Source organism: Pogona vitticeps, chromosome 3, assembly GCF_051106095.1.
Source record: "Pogona vitticeps strain Pit_001003342236 chromosome 3, PviZW2.1, whole genome shotgun sequence".
NCBI lineage: Eukaryota > Metazoa > Chordata > Lepidosauria > Squamata > Agamidae > Pogona > Pogona vitticeps.
In genome coordinates this window covers 226,468,882-226,483,628 of record NC_135785.1, presented here as the reverse complement: position 1 = coordinate 226,483,628, position 14,747 = coordinate 226,468,882, and the positions used below count along the sequence as shown (strand labels likewise).

General features: G+C 43.3%; 1 pseudogene across 1 annotated transcript; it reads left to right on the top strand.

The window, feature by feature from the left end:
* Window positions 1–2,159: 2,159 nt before the first annotated feature.
* LOC110085855 (rho GTPase-activating protein 29-like) lies at window positions 2,160–13,502 on the top strand (annotated as a pseudogene). Its single transcript, XR_013543471.1, has 2 exons — window positions 2,160–3,879; window positions 7,063–13,502. The product of XR_013543471.1 is annotated as a rho GTPase-activating protein 29-like (transcript).
* The last annotated feature ends 1,245 nt before the right edge of the window (window positions 13,503–14,747 follow it).

The window sequence follows — 14,747 nt, the reverse complement described above, 5'->3', positions numbered from 1 at the left end:
AGGGATTGTTGACTTCATCTTCAGGAATCAGCCAAACTTGAGGGTGCTGCTGCTGCTGCCTTGGGAAACCAAACGCATCCTCCTGGGTCTTTTGTCACCTCACAGAGCCCACCTCTCTGCTGGCAGATAAAAGGGGCTGCTGGGCAGGGCAGGAGGCAGTGGCCAGAGGGCAGTCGGGCAGAGAGAGCAGCAGTGTCTGCAGGGGACCCAGCCCTTCTGCCCAAAGTCACTTCTGAACTTGCCAAGAGGGCTTGCGAGTTAATAGCTGGAGATCCGTGGCTGGAAGCTGTCTGATGTCGGCGATGGACCGGGGAGAGGTCGGTGGACATTGGCAGACAGAAGCTGGTGGACCTGCCTGCAGAAGGTGGCTGAGGCCGCCAGGCAGAGGCCTGCAGAGGTTGGCGGATGAAGCCGATGGACGGTGGATGTTAGCCTCCTGAAACCAGCTGGTGGAAGCTGTGCAGATATCAGTGGATGGGAGCCCGGGCTTGTGTTTGAATGGCTGGAGGAGTGAAGGTGTGTATATGTGTCAGGGTGTGACTGGTGTCTGTGTGAATGTGCTGGCAGGTAGAACTTCAGGATGGAGTTGCCAGAACACTTGTGGGTGGATATGCCTGTGTTGAAGCCGGTTGACAGGAGTGGAGGAGCTACCCACTTAGCTGTTTATTTCCTCTTTCTCTTGCAGGGCCCAAGGCTTCCTCTTCCCCAGGGGGATGCGAGGGACCAGAAGGCAGGCATCCTGTTGGAGCTGAACCAGGCTGTTGTCTGCGCTGAGGATATACCAGTTTAGGCTCTTTTCCAAAACCAATAAAATTATTTTTCCGGAATGGTCTTGAAGTGTTGTCTTATTTGTCAGGGGCTGTCACAGGATTATTTCCCATCCTCTTATTATATCTGGGGCCCAATGCCTGGGGTGGGTCTTGGTGGAGTCCTGGTGTGAGGCCTTCTGCTGTCACAGGAATTGGGAGCATACTATTTCGCCATGCATGTGTGAGGGAGGGAGCTAGGCATGGTGGGTTCCCTGTCTGAGCTCCTAAGCAAGTATATTATGTGTTGTGCTGGACAGACCCAGGAAGCCAGTGAGCCCTGGTGCCATTCCAAGAGGGTTGGAGTTGGGTACCCAAACACTATGGCCACCCCATAACAACAAACGAGACTGGTTCCTTCCCTTCCACCACTGCTCCTGACATTTGTCTGCCTGGCCTGGAGATGGAGGGGAGCCCAGCTGGTTCCTGGCACACCAGCTCATTCTCTGAGACCTGGCAAGCCTCATCTTTACCAGCAACACCATGAGCACTCCATGGACAGTTCCTTGTGGAGTACAAGTGGAGAGAAAACATGTCACTTCAAAGAAGCTTACAGTCCAACCTCTCATGCCAGGCAGTTGTCCTGAGGAGAGGCGGGATCTGTTCTATCTCACCACAGACTGCAGGACACACGATAATGGGCCCAAATTAGGAATCGCTGCAAATGCAGACCCTCCATTTGCAAACCTACCAAGAGGCAAGACTCTGAGCCTGGGAGAAAGAGAGGCAGAGAGAGAGAAAAGGAAGGCGAGAAGGAGGGAAACAGAGTGTGTTGGCTGGGAAGCTAGTTGCCCATGCTTGGCCGACTTGGCAGGGCGGGGAGTGGTTTGGGGCATGCGGGTGGCGAGGGTGTCGGCCAGTCTGGCAGTGGGTTGCGCCAGGGCAAAAGCGAGGGGAGAAAGAGGGAGGGGAGGGGGGCTCCCATGGCATGGGCGGGGGGATGCGGCGGGGGTGGCGGCGCCCGAAGATTCGGGTTCGGAGCCACCAACCGCTTCCCCGCGTCAGGTATAGAATGGGCGTCGTGTTTTCTTTCGGTTGGTTCTGCCATTCTGGCAAACATAACCGACGGAGGCTGCAGCGACCACAGACACGGGTGTCTGTCGTGGGACCGGGCCGGGCTCAGAGAGGCAGCGACAAGGCTCTGTCAGTCCCGCTTCTCTCCCCCCACCCCCCACTTTCTCATCCACATGCCCATGCCTTCTCTCGGCGTGTCTCCGTGATTGCCCCCCGCAAAGCAAACGGCGGAGCGGGACTTTTTTTTTATTTTTATTTTTTATATTTTTTTGCTTGACAGAGTGGGACCATGAAAGTATGTTAACTCTGAGAAATTTCCTAAGTTCCACAGTGGCTGGGATGTGGCGACAGGACGGTGGCAGCAGCGAGCGTGGTTTAGGGTTATTAACCATGCTGTCCAATTTCTACAACATCCTTAAATGTGGAACCTCGGGGATGGGGTGTAGCCCCGAGAGGAGTTCCCTGAGCAGCATTAGCTCCTACTGGGACTGCTATGACAACACTGATGTGGACCCAGAGTACGTCCTGCGACTGGTGAAGGAGGTCAGGAAATTTGCGGATGTTCTGCTTTCTTTGAAAGATGCCATTCTTTCAGAAGAAAACCAAGACTGCCTGCATCATGTTGTTCATGAACGTTTGGGAGAGCTACTGCGGGTCCTGAAGGCAATAATTCACAAACATCAGAGTCTCCATTCAGTTGATATTCTAAGTGCTGCAAAAACAGTTATAGCTCAAGTGAAAGCTGTGAACTTCAAGGAAGTTAATGAAGAAAACAAGCAAGAAGTCTTAAGTGAGATATTCTCTTCTATTGACACACTGGCATTCACCTTTGGCAACAGAATTTCAGACTTCCTTATGGGAAATGTGGACAATGGCGCAGCAGTTGGTCTTTCCATATCTCACCAGAGCCACTCTTTTGAAAATCTTTCTGTGGATTCTGGAGGATCACTGCATGAGAGGCATGATGTTCAAGGTGTAGGACACCTTAGAGCTGAAGAAAATGATAGTGTTCTCCTAAGAAATGATAATGTAATTGAATCGGCTCCATCCTATGCTAAAGCATGGTCAAAATATACAAAGGACATAGTAGCATAGGTAGAGAAAAAGCTTAACTTGGAAATGGAGTGTGCTACAGGCTTGGAAAAAAAATGCAGAAACAACTAAGACTATTGTTGGAGCCCAAGATCACATCCTATTTCAGTCAATATTCATAAACGCATTCCAAAATGACATAGAAAATAGTCAGCTTTGGCAGCAAACAGCAGCAGCTCTCCAAACTAATAAATTTGTTCAGCCACTCCTTGGAAGAAAAAGTGAATTGGATAAACAAAGGAAGGAGATCAAGGAGCTTTGGCAAGGAGAACAAAAGAAAATGCAAGAACTGGAAACTGTTGTAAGAAAAGCCAAGCTATTATATATTCAGAGACAAGATGAATATGAAAAGGCAAAATCATCAACTGTTTGTGCTGAGGAGGAGCATTTGACCTCCAATGGGGGTATTATTTAAGATGCCAGCAAACTAGAGGAGAAGAGAAAACTTGAAGAGGAAGCTCTTCAAAAAGCTAAAGAAGCTAATGAACATTTCAAAGCCTGTCTGGCAGAAGTTAAAGAAAAGCGAAATGATCTGGAAAAGTGATATCTAGACGCAGCTCCGGGAACTTGTCTATCAATATGACCTCACCCTTAAAGCTGCAACAGATAACCTCTTTCAGATGCAGCAAGCCCAAGTCGCACCTCTACCAGTTAACTGTCAGTCCCTCTGCGAGAGTGCCAAGCTGTATGATCCAGGACAGAAATTTTCTGAGTTTGTGAAGAATTTGCCAAAATATGATGTTCCCATTGAACCTGGTTCCTTTGAAACACCGAGCTGCCAGGCTGGAGGAGTTTTCAGTAAATGATCAGACAATATCCATGCATCACAAGGAAACTTATCTCAATGTTCGGGGGGTTATCCCAGTCCATCTCTAGAAGATGTGGCAAGCCCAACCTGCCACCGTTCCCAGAAAATGCCTTTAAATACTCCTGAGGATAAGAAATCTATTGAATTAAAAAAACAAAAGTTCCTGCTTTTTCACAGCTTTTTTCCATATTTTAAAAAGTCTCTACAAGTATATATAAAATTAATCTAATATGGCACAACAGTGAAATCCTCTACCAAAAAACAAACAAAAAACCCTCTTTTTTGATAAATCCTATAAACATATATCTTGTGAGCTTATATATATGAAACCACCATTAACATGTTTCATCTTACTCCAGTCATCTCTGTCAACTGTAGACCTCTCTCTATAATCAAAAGGAGTATCCATTTGTTTGTGGATATTTCTATCTTTATCTCCTGCAAGTTCAGGTGATTGGCTAACACTTATAGTTTCCTCAGGGACCTCCCTATTACCATAAGGATTTTCTATCTTTTCTGTCTGTGAGTGTGTGGAGATCATACCAGACTTGATATAATTAATTAAGTCTAAACCAATTAAACAAGGCATATGGATCTCATGTGAAACAGCTACTTTAAATTTACCAGTCCAATCTTTATACTTTATATGCACCTTAGCCATGGGTAACTTAATTAATTCTGTCCCAATTCCTTTAGCTGTAATTTTCTCATTTGTAATGATATCTTTCTGGGGAATAATATCTGTATGACATATAGTTATCTGAGAACAAGAGTCTCTCAAAGCTAGATACTTGATATTATTAATATAAATATTTTCTTCAGCTGATTTCATCAGTTCCCTGTTAGTCTTAATGTAATAGCAGTGTACTATCTCTGCTAGAGGAGGCAGTTGCTCCTGCTCCCCTGTGTCAGTTAAACTGTCACTCTGCTGTTTTACCTCAGATCTTTCATCCTGCTTTTGTATACAGTATACCTTTTTAGGTATAACTCCCCCTGTTCCCTGTTGTTCCCTTTCTTTGTTTTTAACAATTTCACAATTGGAAATGAAATGATCTGGTTTCCCACAACCAAAACAAGTTTTTAAATTTCTTTGTTCATTGTAAGGGTTTCTGTCTCCCCTTTCTTCAAAGCTTTTACCCTTCTGCTGATACTGCTCTGAGGGTCTCTCTCTAAAATGGCTTCCATCTGTATTTTTGTTGGTTTTGTGGAAATCTCTAGGTTTTCTTTTTCTTTCTTCAAAGTTTCTGTCCAATTTTACTTCAGAGTATTTTGAACTCCTAATCTCTGATATTAAATCTGCAGATTCACTAGTCTGTAGCACTGTTCTCGGTTGTTTGTCTCTAACAAAATATCTTAATTCAGCAGGCAAAGCTGAATAAAATTGTTCTAATCCTATGAGGTGCTGCATATCCTCCAGAGTTGTAAGATGAGATTGCTCCATCCATTTCTGTAAATATTTAACCAGGTTTGCCCCAAATTGTGAATATGACTCATCAGACTTCTTACTTGTCTAAATTTAAGTCTGAGTTTTTCACTGGTTATTCCAAATCTTGAGAAAACTAATTTCTTATAGATCTCATAATTTCTAGCTTGGTCTTCTGACATACTAGGATAAATTTCGGACATTTCAGCACTAATTAAAGATCTTAATATCAGCATACGTTCCTGTTCTGTCACACTATAGTCCCAACAGGCTCTCTCAAACGAAATTAGAAAAGACTCAGGGCAATCTCCTTTTTTAAATTGAGGGAATTTCTTAAGGTCTACTTTTGAGATCCCTTCATTTGTATTATTACTGTTATTACTGTTTAGAGAAGCTATTTCTAGTTTTTTCATCTCTAGTGCATGTTGCATTTCTTGTTGCCTCATTTCCAGCTGTCTGACTTCAGCCCTTTCTTTTGCCTCAGCTTCTAGCTGAAATACCTGTTCTTTTTCAAATTTCCATTTTATAAACTCCAAGGAGTTGTTTTCTCTCCCTGAGGCACCCTCCTGTTCACTTGGCCTCTCATATTCCTGGCCCTCTTGGTCTGAAATTTCCCCTTCCTGAGGTAAAGTCTGACCCTCAGCCAATTCCATAACTGCCTTCTTCCCTCGCTTAGAAGGCATGCTCAACTGATTTTAATTTGAACAAGTTGGCAGGTTGCTTTCTCTCCAATTCCAATTTACAAGCCTCTGTTTAAAATGACCTCTTTTTTCCTGTGTTAGAGATTAAAACTATGTAGCTTTCTTTTGGCAGCTTAAGATCACTACTTTGTATCTTTGGACTTCAGCCTCTCTGTTCCTTGTGTCTGTTACTTTATATCTCTTGGTATACAGACACCCAGATTTTCCAAGCAATATTTTTCTTTTCTGATAAGCCTTAGTTATGTTCACCTCAGCTGCTCCTTTAGACCTTGGCTTCCACTTTTGATCCCCTCAGTGCTCCCCCTCTCAGAGCCCAGGGATCTAAGCTAGCCCTCTTGGTCCTCACACACTTAGCTTGAGGTAAACTTTTAACCACAGTATAGAAATCTCCTCAGAGTCCTTTTCCTGCCTTTGTCTTTCCACACTTTCAGGAGTCCCTATCAAGCTATTTACCTTAAGCCTTAGGTTCCCTACTCCTTCAGTTGGACTATTGACAACCAGGTCTCTTAGGCTCAGAGATTTTTCTTTTTACTTTAGGCTTTCTGGTATTCCTTCCCTTTGAATTCCAGACTCAGAAAACTTCTCTTCATTTTTGGTTTACTGAATTCCTTTTTCCTTTGTGGCCAGCCTAATAAATTTCACTTTATTCTGGCTCCCTGGATTTCTTTCGAATCCCACAATACCGCTCACTGCTTCTGTGACGAACCCAGTTCCCCTGTTTGTTTCTCTCCACAACCCAGGTTCACTTTCAGGTGTGTCATTTAATTTTCAACCCTTTCCGCTACCACCAGAGGATCTCTCCTCACTCTATCAAATATGATTCTTAAATCAGTGTGATTCAATCAAACAAAGTTTATTAAAGTGTTCATAAGTAAATCATATAAGTAAATCATGGCTGGTTTTATTTCATTTAATCAATCAACTGTGCTTTAGTAACAGTTATATTTGCTTATGCAGAATCATGTTAACACAAGTATTTATTCATTTCTTTTCTTATTCATTTCTTTCCCTGTCTCTCTATTACTCTTCACTAACACAAGACTGGTCCTAAATGCCTAACTTCTTCTTCTTTAACTGAGGTCCCTACTGACTGAAGTCCTGTCTAACTCTACTTCATATCTCTAACTCATATCTCCAACTGAACTCTACATGCCTTCCATTCTTCTTAAATATCCTCAGTTCCGCCCCTTCTGTTCACCCATTGGTTGATCTGTCAAGGTTCTATTGTGATGGACAGGAGTGGTTCCTGACCTGTCCATCACACTACTATGAGAAGATTTTTGACATTTCAGTATAGCCTGTGTCTACTGCCACTCAATCAGATGAAAATACTTCTTGTGTCCAAAGGGTTTTATTAGCTGAAGATATAGAATGTTATCAGCAGAGAAAAGCAATGCCCTGCATTGCTGTGAAAGAAAATGTTCCATTCATCCAGAATGAGAAGAAAAATTCAGAAACACTCATGTCACTGGATGAAACAGATGGCAATAAAGGCATCCAGAGAAATTCTGATATTCTAGTGACAGAATGCAATTATGAACTTGGAGCAAAGCAGACCATTTGCAGGAAAAATTCTCCAGAGCCTCCATCTTTCTCACTTTCAGAAAACCACATGCAACCTACAAAAGAACCAGGCAACACTGCAACTCCAGTTTTGGATCAAGCTAATGAACAATCTCTCTCCCAAATTGAAGATGGTGACAAAGTATGTCAGGTTATTAAGACCTAATCGTCAAATAACCAAAGTCCAGCTACGCTGTCAAAGGACAAAGCTCATTGTTCGTCCTGTGAGTTCACCTCTAGGTCACATGCTTCCTCCCTGTGTTTTGAATTAGAGGAACATTCGCAATCAAGAGAACCTTGGAAGAAGTCCTGTTATTGAAGAAGTCTCTGAGGCACAGTCACTTCCAACCGTTAATGCTGGCTGTAGACTTTCTTGTTATGACCTACAGACTCTGAAAAAGACTTGGGATAAACAGTATAAGCAGTATGACATGACTGCAAAGACTACAATGATTGTGACAAACGCACCCCAGGAAAACCGCACAAAAGGGTCTGTAAGCCTGTGTGCCTTACCTACACCGAGCAATCTTGGTAGCAATTCAGTAAATGCCATACTTCTCAATAAGCCATATTCAATACCTCTCAAGGCTGCAAGGACAGCTGTGGAAGGACATTCCCCAGATATTAACCCTCTTGCTGCTGCTTTCAGAACACCAAGGACTTTGCAGCCACCACCAGGGACATTTTATAAACCACCTTCCCACAATAAGGCCAAGGCAGATGAAGAGAGTTCTGCACCCCAACTCTGCATGGCAAAAATTAAAGATGAGAATCCAAAGCTAGCGGTGAGTCCTGGGCTTGCCCAGAATTCATCTGGCTCCTCTAGCCAGCAGGCAAAACAACAGAAAGCAAGTTCTGAAATGATTTCCCATACAGACCTGAAGCCCACTTATCAGAGATTAAGACCAAAGCGGATGCAAGAACTGGAACACAGGGAAGCTCACTTTGTATAGAGCAGGGAATTTTTTTTTTTCTGAAGTGCTTATAGGATTTATCAAAAAAAGAGGGTTTGTTTGTTTGTTTGTTTGTTGGTAGAGGATTTCACTGCTGTGCCATATTGGATTATTTTTATATACACTTGTAGAGACTTTTTTAAAATATGGAAAAAAGCTGTGAAAAAGTAGGAACTTTTGTTTTTTTTAATTCAATAGATTTGTGAAATGCTTATAGGATTTATCAAAAAAGAGGGTTTGTTTGTTTGTTTGTTTTTTGGTAGAGGATTTCACTGTTGTGCCATATTGGATTAATTTTTATATATACTTGTAGAGACTTTTTAAAATATGTAAAAAAGCTGTGAAAAAGTAGGAACTTTTGTTTTTTTAATTCAATAGATTTCCTATCCTCAGGAGTATTTAAAGGCATTCCAAATATAGAAGCAGCTAATAGCAGGCGCACTAAGGTTGCCTGCCCAGTCCGGAATAACGAGACACAAAGATATATGGGTTAACTAGGGCCACAACTTTATTAACTTATTTATAATATCCTAAAACTCCTTTTTTATAAAGGGGGCCTCCCGTAGTGCACCAAACTGGTCTGTAACCCTGGTCAATCTTCTGGTCTAGACCGCCAATCAAGTTTCTATACCAAAAGCGTGCTGTCCCACTATACAGCACACTTCTGTGTCTCCACTAGCTGAGGTACCCCAAGTCTGCCCCATCCGGGCCTCCTAACCCTAATTGTTCAGCGTCCCTCTGGGGTCCCCAGATTCCCCTCCCCTCAGCTAAACCTCTGTTGCTGTCCCCCTGAAAGAAGTGGTGCTTTGCACCCCCTGGCTTCCTTCTTCGGAACTCATCTAACCCTCATCCTTTTGCACTACCCGCCATTGTGGCCTATTTAAGGGGTTATTTATTATATATAGCCCTTAACTGCCCTCGCTGGTAAGAATGGGATGGGCAAAAAAAACCACTTGTACTCATGGCCCATTTGAGTACCAGTCAAAAATTCCTGTCCGGCCCCAAAGCAACCAGCTAATCTCACTCTTACCGTAAAGGTGGGAAGGTGGGCCGGTGCTGAAGAAGAAGGAAGGATGAGGGGAGGCTGGAAAGCCTTCTTCAAGGCTTTGCTCTTGCCCAGCCTCCTTGCCTGATCTGACGCAGGAATGCCTGTGTCTGCCTCTCCGTCCGGGTGGGCAAAGGAGCCCTGCCCAGGCAGTAAAGTGCCTCACAGAGAGGCCCTTCCACAGGAAAATAAATGGCTTTTCCACATTTTGATTTGGTGTATTACAGATAAGAAATGAGACACATAAAGTGGCTTGTTTGGATGATGCCGGACACTGGGCAGGCTCATGAGGGGGTGGGGGAGTTGTTTCTGGACCTAAGGTATTTAGGGTTTTAGAGGGAGTGAATAGCATTTTGAACTGGGCCTGGCCATATCAACAATTAGTTCAACTGGAGCATCCAAGGTATCTCATGGTCAGGCATTAGGATCATCATTATTCAGAATGGTCCATCTTCAGGTAGGAGATGTGTGGTGGTCCAACATGGGGCATTGTTTAATATGCAGGGATGCTTACCTGTCACCAATCCTGGTAATCCTTTTGATACAAATGAAGACATTTTCTGTCAGGCCTTTTAAGTTATATATTTTTGGTGGTTATTTTAATCTTCAGCATAATATTGTTTTTTTTCTTTATTCTATTTTAATATTGCCTCAACTACTGTGCTGTTCTAAAATAATTCTTACAGTTTCTTTTATTATGCATAATGTTGTTGTTTGAGTTGCCAGCGATAACCCTGTAAAATACATTTGGTTGTAAATAAATTAAAAGATACCATTCATATGTTTCAATGTACTCTTCAAAATGCATCATAAAATTATAATGGGTGAATGAGCTTTATATGGGATCTTGTACTATTTTAATAAACTGGATCCAAAGTTACAAAGAACTGGGCTGTGTGCCCAATAAAATCCAACTTCAAAAGCAGTCAGACAGCAGGAGGGTGCATGTTTGAGCACACCAGAAAGGGTTGTTTTGCAGGGAGTGATCTCCCTTAAAGTGACACTCCCCTCTGTCAGGAAATCACTGCAGCCTGGCACCAAAAAGCAGTAGCCCTAAACCAAAAAGGTCTAGCTTGGGCACAGATCAAGGTCGGGCGGAAGCATATTGCCCTCCCAGCCTGGAAATAAAGAGGTGAGACACAGGTTGTTGGGTTAAAACTTGGGCCACAACTTTATTAACTATTTAAACTAGTCCTCCAACTACAAAGACGCCTGAACGTAGTGCAATTTGCTTCACAAACTGGAGTAGCCTACACCTCCAGACGATTCAATAGAGCAGGGCGAACTCCTACTTTTGAATCATGCCATCCATTGAACAGCACACCTTCAGGTGCTCTGTGCTAAGGGTACCCCACCATTTTCAGCCCACTGAGTCTCGTGACCCTAAGTGGGCTGCTGCCTGGGAGGTCCCCCTATGTAAAAAAACCACCTCTCATCCGATGCCCAATTGGCTCCACCTGACAGAGAGATGGCATAGTTCTTGCACCATGTGTTCACCGTGAACTCACCTCAATTCTTGTCTTCACATTACCCGTCATGGCCTGGGGCTATTTATGTCCCAAGCCTGCCACCAGAGCCAAAAATTTCAGCCCAAAGGCCCCCTTGTAGATCCCTGAGAAAAAGGCCCATACCCAATTCCAATAAGTGAACTCCATCACTTCTATACAGCTCATGGAGGTGTCCCCATATACAGTGGTGCCCCGCATAGCGACGTTAATCCATTCCAGGAAAAACGTCGCTATCCGGAAACATTGTTATATGGAACGGAAAACCCCATAGGAACACACTGAACCCCCATCAATGCATTCCTATGGGGGATAAACTCACCGCTAAGTGGAAATCCTCCATACGGCCACCATTTTTGCCACCTTGGTAAGCGAGGAAACCGTGCAAAAACGCTGCGGGTGGCCGTTTTCTTCAGCCGGCGGCCATTTTGGAACCACCGATCAGCTGTTTTCCAAACATCGCAATGCGAAGATCGGTAAGCAAAACGCTTACTGATCATCACAATGCAATGTTTAGCCATTCTAAACATTGCAATGCGATCGCTTTTGCGATCGCAAAATCCGCATCGCTATGCGGATTCATTGTTAAACGGGGTGCTCGCTATGTGGGGCACCACTGTATCTGGATTCTAAATCACTGATCCAAGACCAGCCCTCATGGCTCAGCTAACTTCATGATTGACACCACACACGGTCGATACACCTAGGAGTGCATTCAGCCCTCCATACCAACCGTGGTATGATATTTGACCACAAAATTTTCATTGCAGGGAACTTATCCTTCAATGTCTCCAGATCCCAGATCACTTGCAACATCAATGACTTGCCTGTTCTCATTGTCAAGTCATTTTCTCCTAAGTGAAGCACAAATATATCAGGGGGTGCATCGATAATATGCTGGAGAGCTCGATCTAGGAGCTCAGGCCATAACATACCCCTCTTTCCTTTCCAATCTAATGAGGCTCTAGCCCCCAGGCCCAAATTACTACCCCAACCAGTCCATAAAGCATGGTTCACCACCCAATGAACATAAGTGTGGCCAAATAAAACCATTTGCAGTCGAGTGGAAGCTGCCTTGGGTCATGAAAAAGAAAACAAATTCACGCCTAATGCGGGAGAGAGTGCACATTGGACTTAAAGCTGTGTGAAGACCACCTCCCTATTTTCTTTATTTGTTCCTCACCATAATCTAAAACTGCTGCTGTGGACACTGCACCTATTCTAAATGAATGAGTGCCAAATTTCCAACCTACAATGCCAGTTTCCTGAAGGCCCTGGGAAGTAACCGTCCAAAGTTGATATCTCGTAAGGGGTGAGCCATCTTTAGGATGAAATAAATCACCACCTGAATCACACCTTACCTGCGTAAATTAATAAATGTCCTTAACCGGGCAAAAGTCCAGGCTGGAATAAATCCTCAAGCCTTTTTGCCAAGAGGAAACAGTCAGTTCTGCTGTGTATGAAACAAACAAAAGATTCCCTCAGCGCCATTCCATAGGCAGGCCGTTCCTCAGGCCAGTAGTCTATTCCATAGTTCATATTTCTGTATGCCAGTTCAGCTCACATACATGTAGGATCTGATTAACAAGTTCGGCGGGGATTCATCCTGTCTGTGCATTTCTCAACAATCACAGCAAAGCAGGGAACAGTAAGGTTTGTGAGAAAATGATAAAAGATGCATATTGCATCAGTGACTATATGGAGCATAGCTGAAAAGCAGCAGTAGTTCTTTATTTTATCTAATACAAAACCGATTCTAAATGGTTAATGTTGGCAGGAATACAGAGGAAGCACACTGAGAACTCACTATAAAGAAATCAATTACCTGTAACCAAGTTTCACCTCAGAATTTGTGATGTCTCAAGAAAGACTAAATTACAGTGCCCTGCAGTGTATGGGGTCAGTATTTTCCTATGAATGCCTTTTCAGCCTAGTGTTCCATGTCAGCCTCAGAGACTCAAAGAGATCTGAAGATGCCTGAAAGAAAGAATTAAAACACCCTGGAGAACTATTGTTCCCCTTGTAAAAGGAGGTCCATTTGGAATCAGTTCGGAATAGCTTTCTTTCTTTCTGTTTCACAAACTATATTCTTCAGGTTAACAACTTTAGCATCTTTGGTCAAATACCACCTCTGCGCTTTGTTTCCAAAATTCCTGTGTTTCATTGACCTCAGGTCTGCCTGGGCATGAATTCCTTATTTCAAAGTTTTTCTTCTCAAAGGCTTCCTCCACATAATCACTTTTGCCTTCTGTGAGGCACACCACCACACAGACAGGAAGGAGCATGTGTAGGATACTTCGATCAAGATACCACCACCTTCTTCCTCTTTTTATCAATTATAGGTTTTCACCGGCACTTAACATTTAAGATCAATGGCTTTTTACTCTTTAAGGACATTCTATTCTACTTTACACATCAGCCTCCCAGCACGGTGGAGGAAATCTATCAGTGGCTTATTTAACAGAAATATAATCTCCAAATCCTGTGAAGTACTAGTCCCCCTCTATTCAGCACTGGTTAGAAGGATGCCAACAAACTGGAACAAGTTCAAAAGAGGACATCAATGATCAGGGGACTAGAAACCAAGCCCTATGAGGAAAAACTAAAAGAACTGGACATGTTTAGCCTTGAGAAACAAAGACTGAGAGATATCAGCACTTTTCAAATACAGTGGTGCCCTGCATAGCAAGTGCCCTGTTTAATGACGAATCCGCATAGCAATGCAGATTTTTGCAATCGCATTGCAATGTTCTAAAAGGGTGAAAATTGTATTGTGATGATTGGTAAGCGTTTCGCTTACCGATCTTCGCATTGCGATCTTTTAAAAACAGCTGATCGGCAGTTCCAGAATGGCCTCCGGGTAAACAAAATGGCCACCCACAGCGTTTTCGCGTGGTTTCCTCGCTTACCGGGCGGCAAAAATGGCGGCCAGATGGAGGATTTCCGCATAGCAGTGAGTTTTTTCCCCCATAGGAATGCATTAAATGTGTTTTAATGCATTCCTATGGGATTTTTTGCCCCGCATAGCGAGGAATCCGGATAGCGACGGGTTTTTTTATACAGATTAACATCGCTATGCGGTGCACCACTGTACTTGAAAATTAGTCATGCAAAAGAGGGGCAGGATCTGTTCTAGATCATCTCAAAGTGCAAGACACGTCATAATGGACTCGAGCTACAAGAAGCCAGGTTTTGGTTCAATATCAGGAAAAACCTCTTAACCCTTACAGCAGTACAATAATGGAACTAATTACCTTGGAAGGTGGTGAGCACTCCAGTGCTGGAGGCATTCAAGAAAAAATTGGACAACCACCTGTCAGATCTACTTTGATTTGGATTCCTGCAGGGGGTTGGACTTGATGGCCTTCCAACTCAATTATTCAATGTTTCTATGATATCATTTAAGCCCTCCATGTGGAATGCTATTCCGGGCCAGATGGCTCTTCTGTATGTGCAATAGGCTACATACAAAAAAGTTTCTCATATGCCCATGTCCATAGCGTGAAGAACGTAAAGCAGACGAAGTGCAACCCACCAACTATAACTCCCAGCATTCTTCATTAGTGGCTAGGCTGGCTTGGGAGTTGTAGTACAAGAATCTCTAGTGCCACTTCTTCATTGAGAGTCAAAATAACAGAAAAGCAAATATCCAAGGTTGATTTATCCCTCCCTCGCAATAAGGTCAAATTATTACAATACCTGCATGGTATATCATCTCATCTCAAAATGATTATAACTCCTGCAATAATTAAACCATGTCTTTTGCCCACAGTTTTCACACAAGGAATATGTCTTCTGCATAAATGTCTGAATTGTGAGATTATTATCACTTTCTAA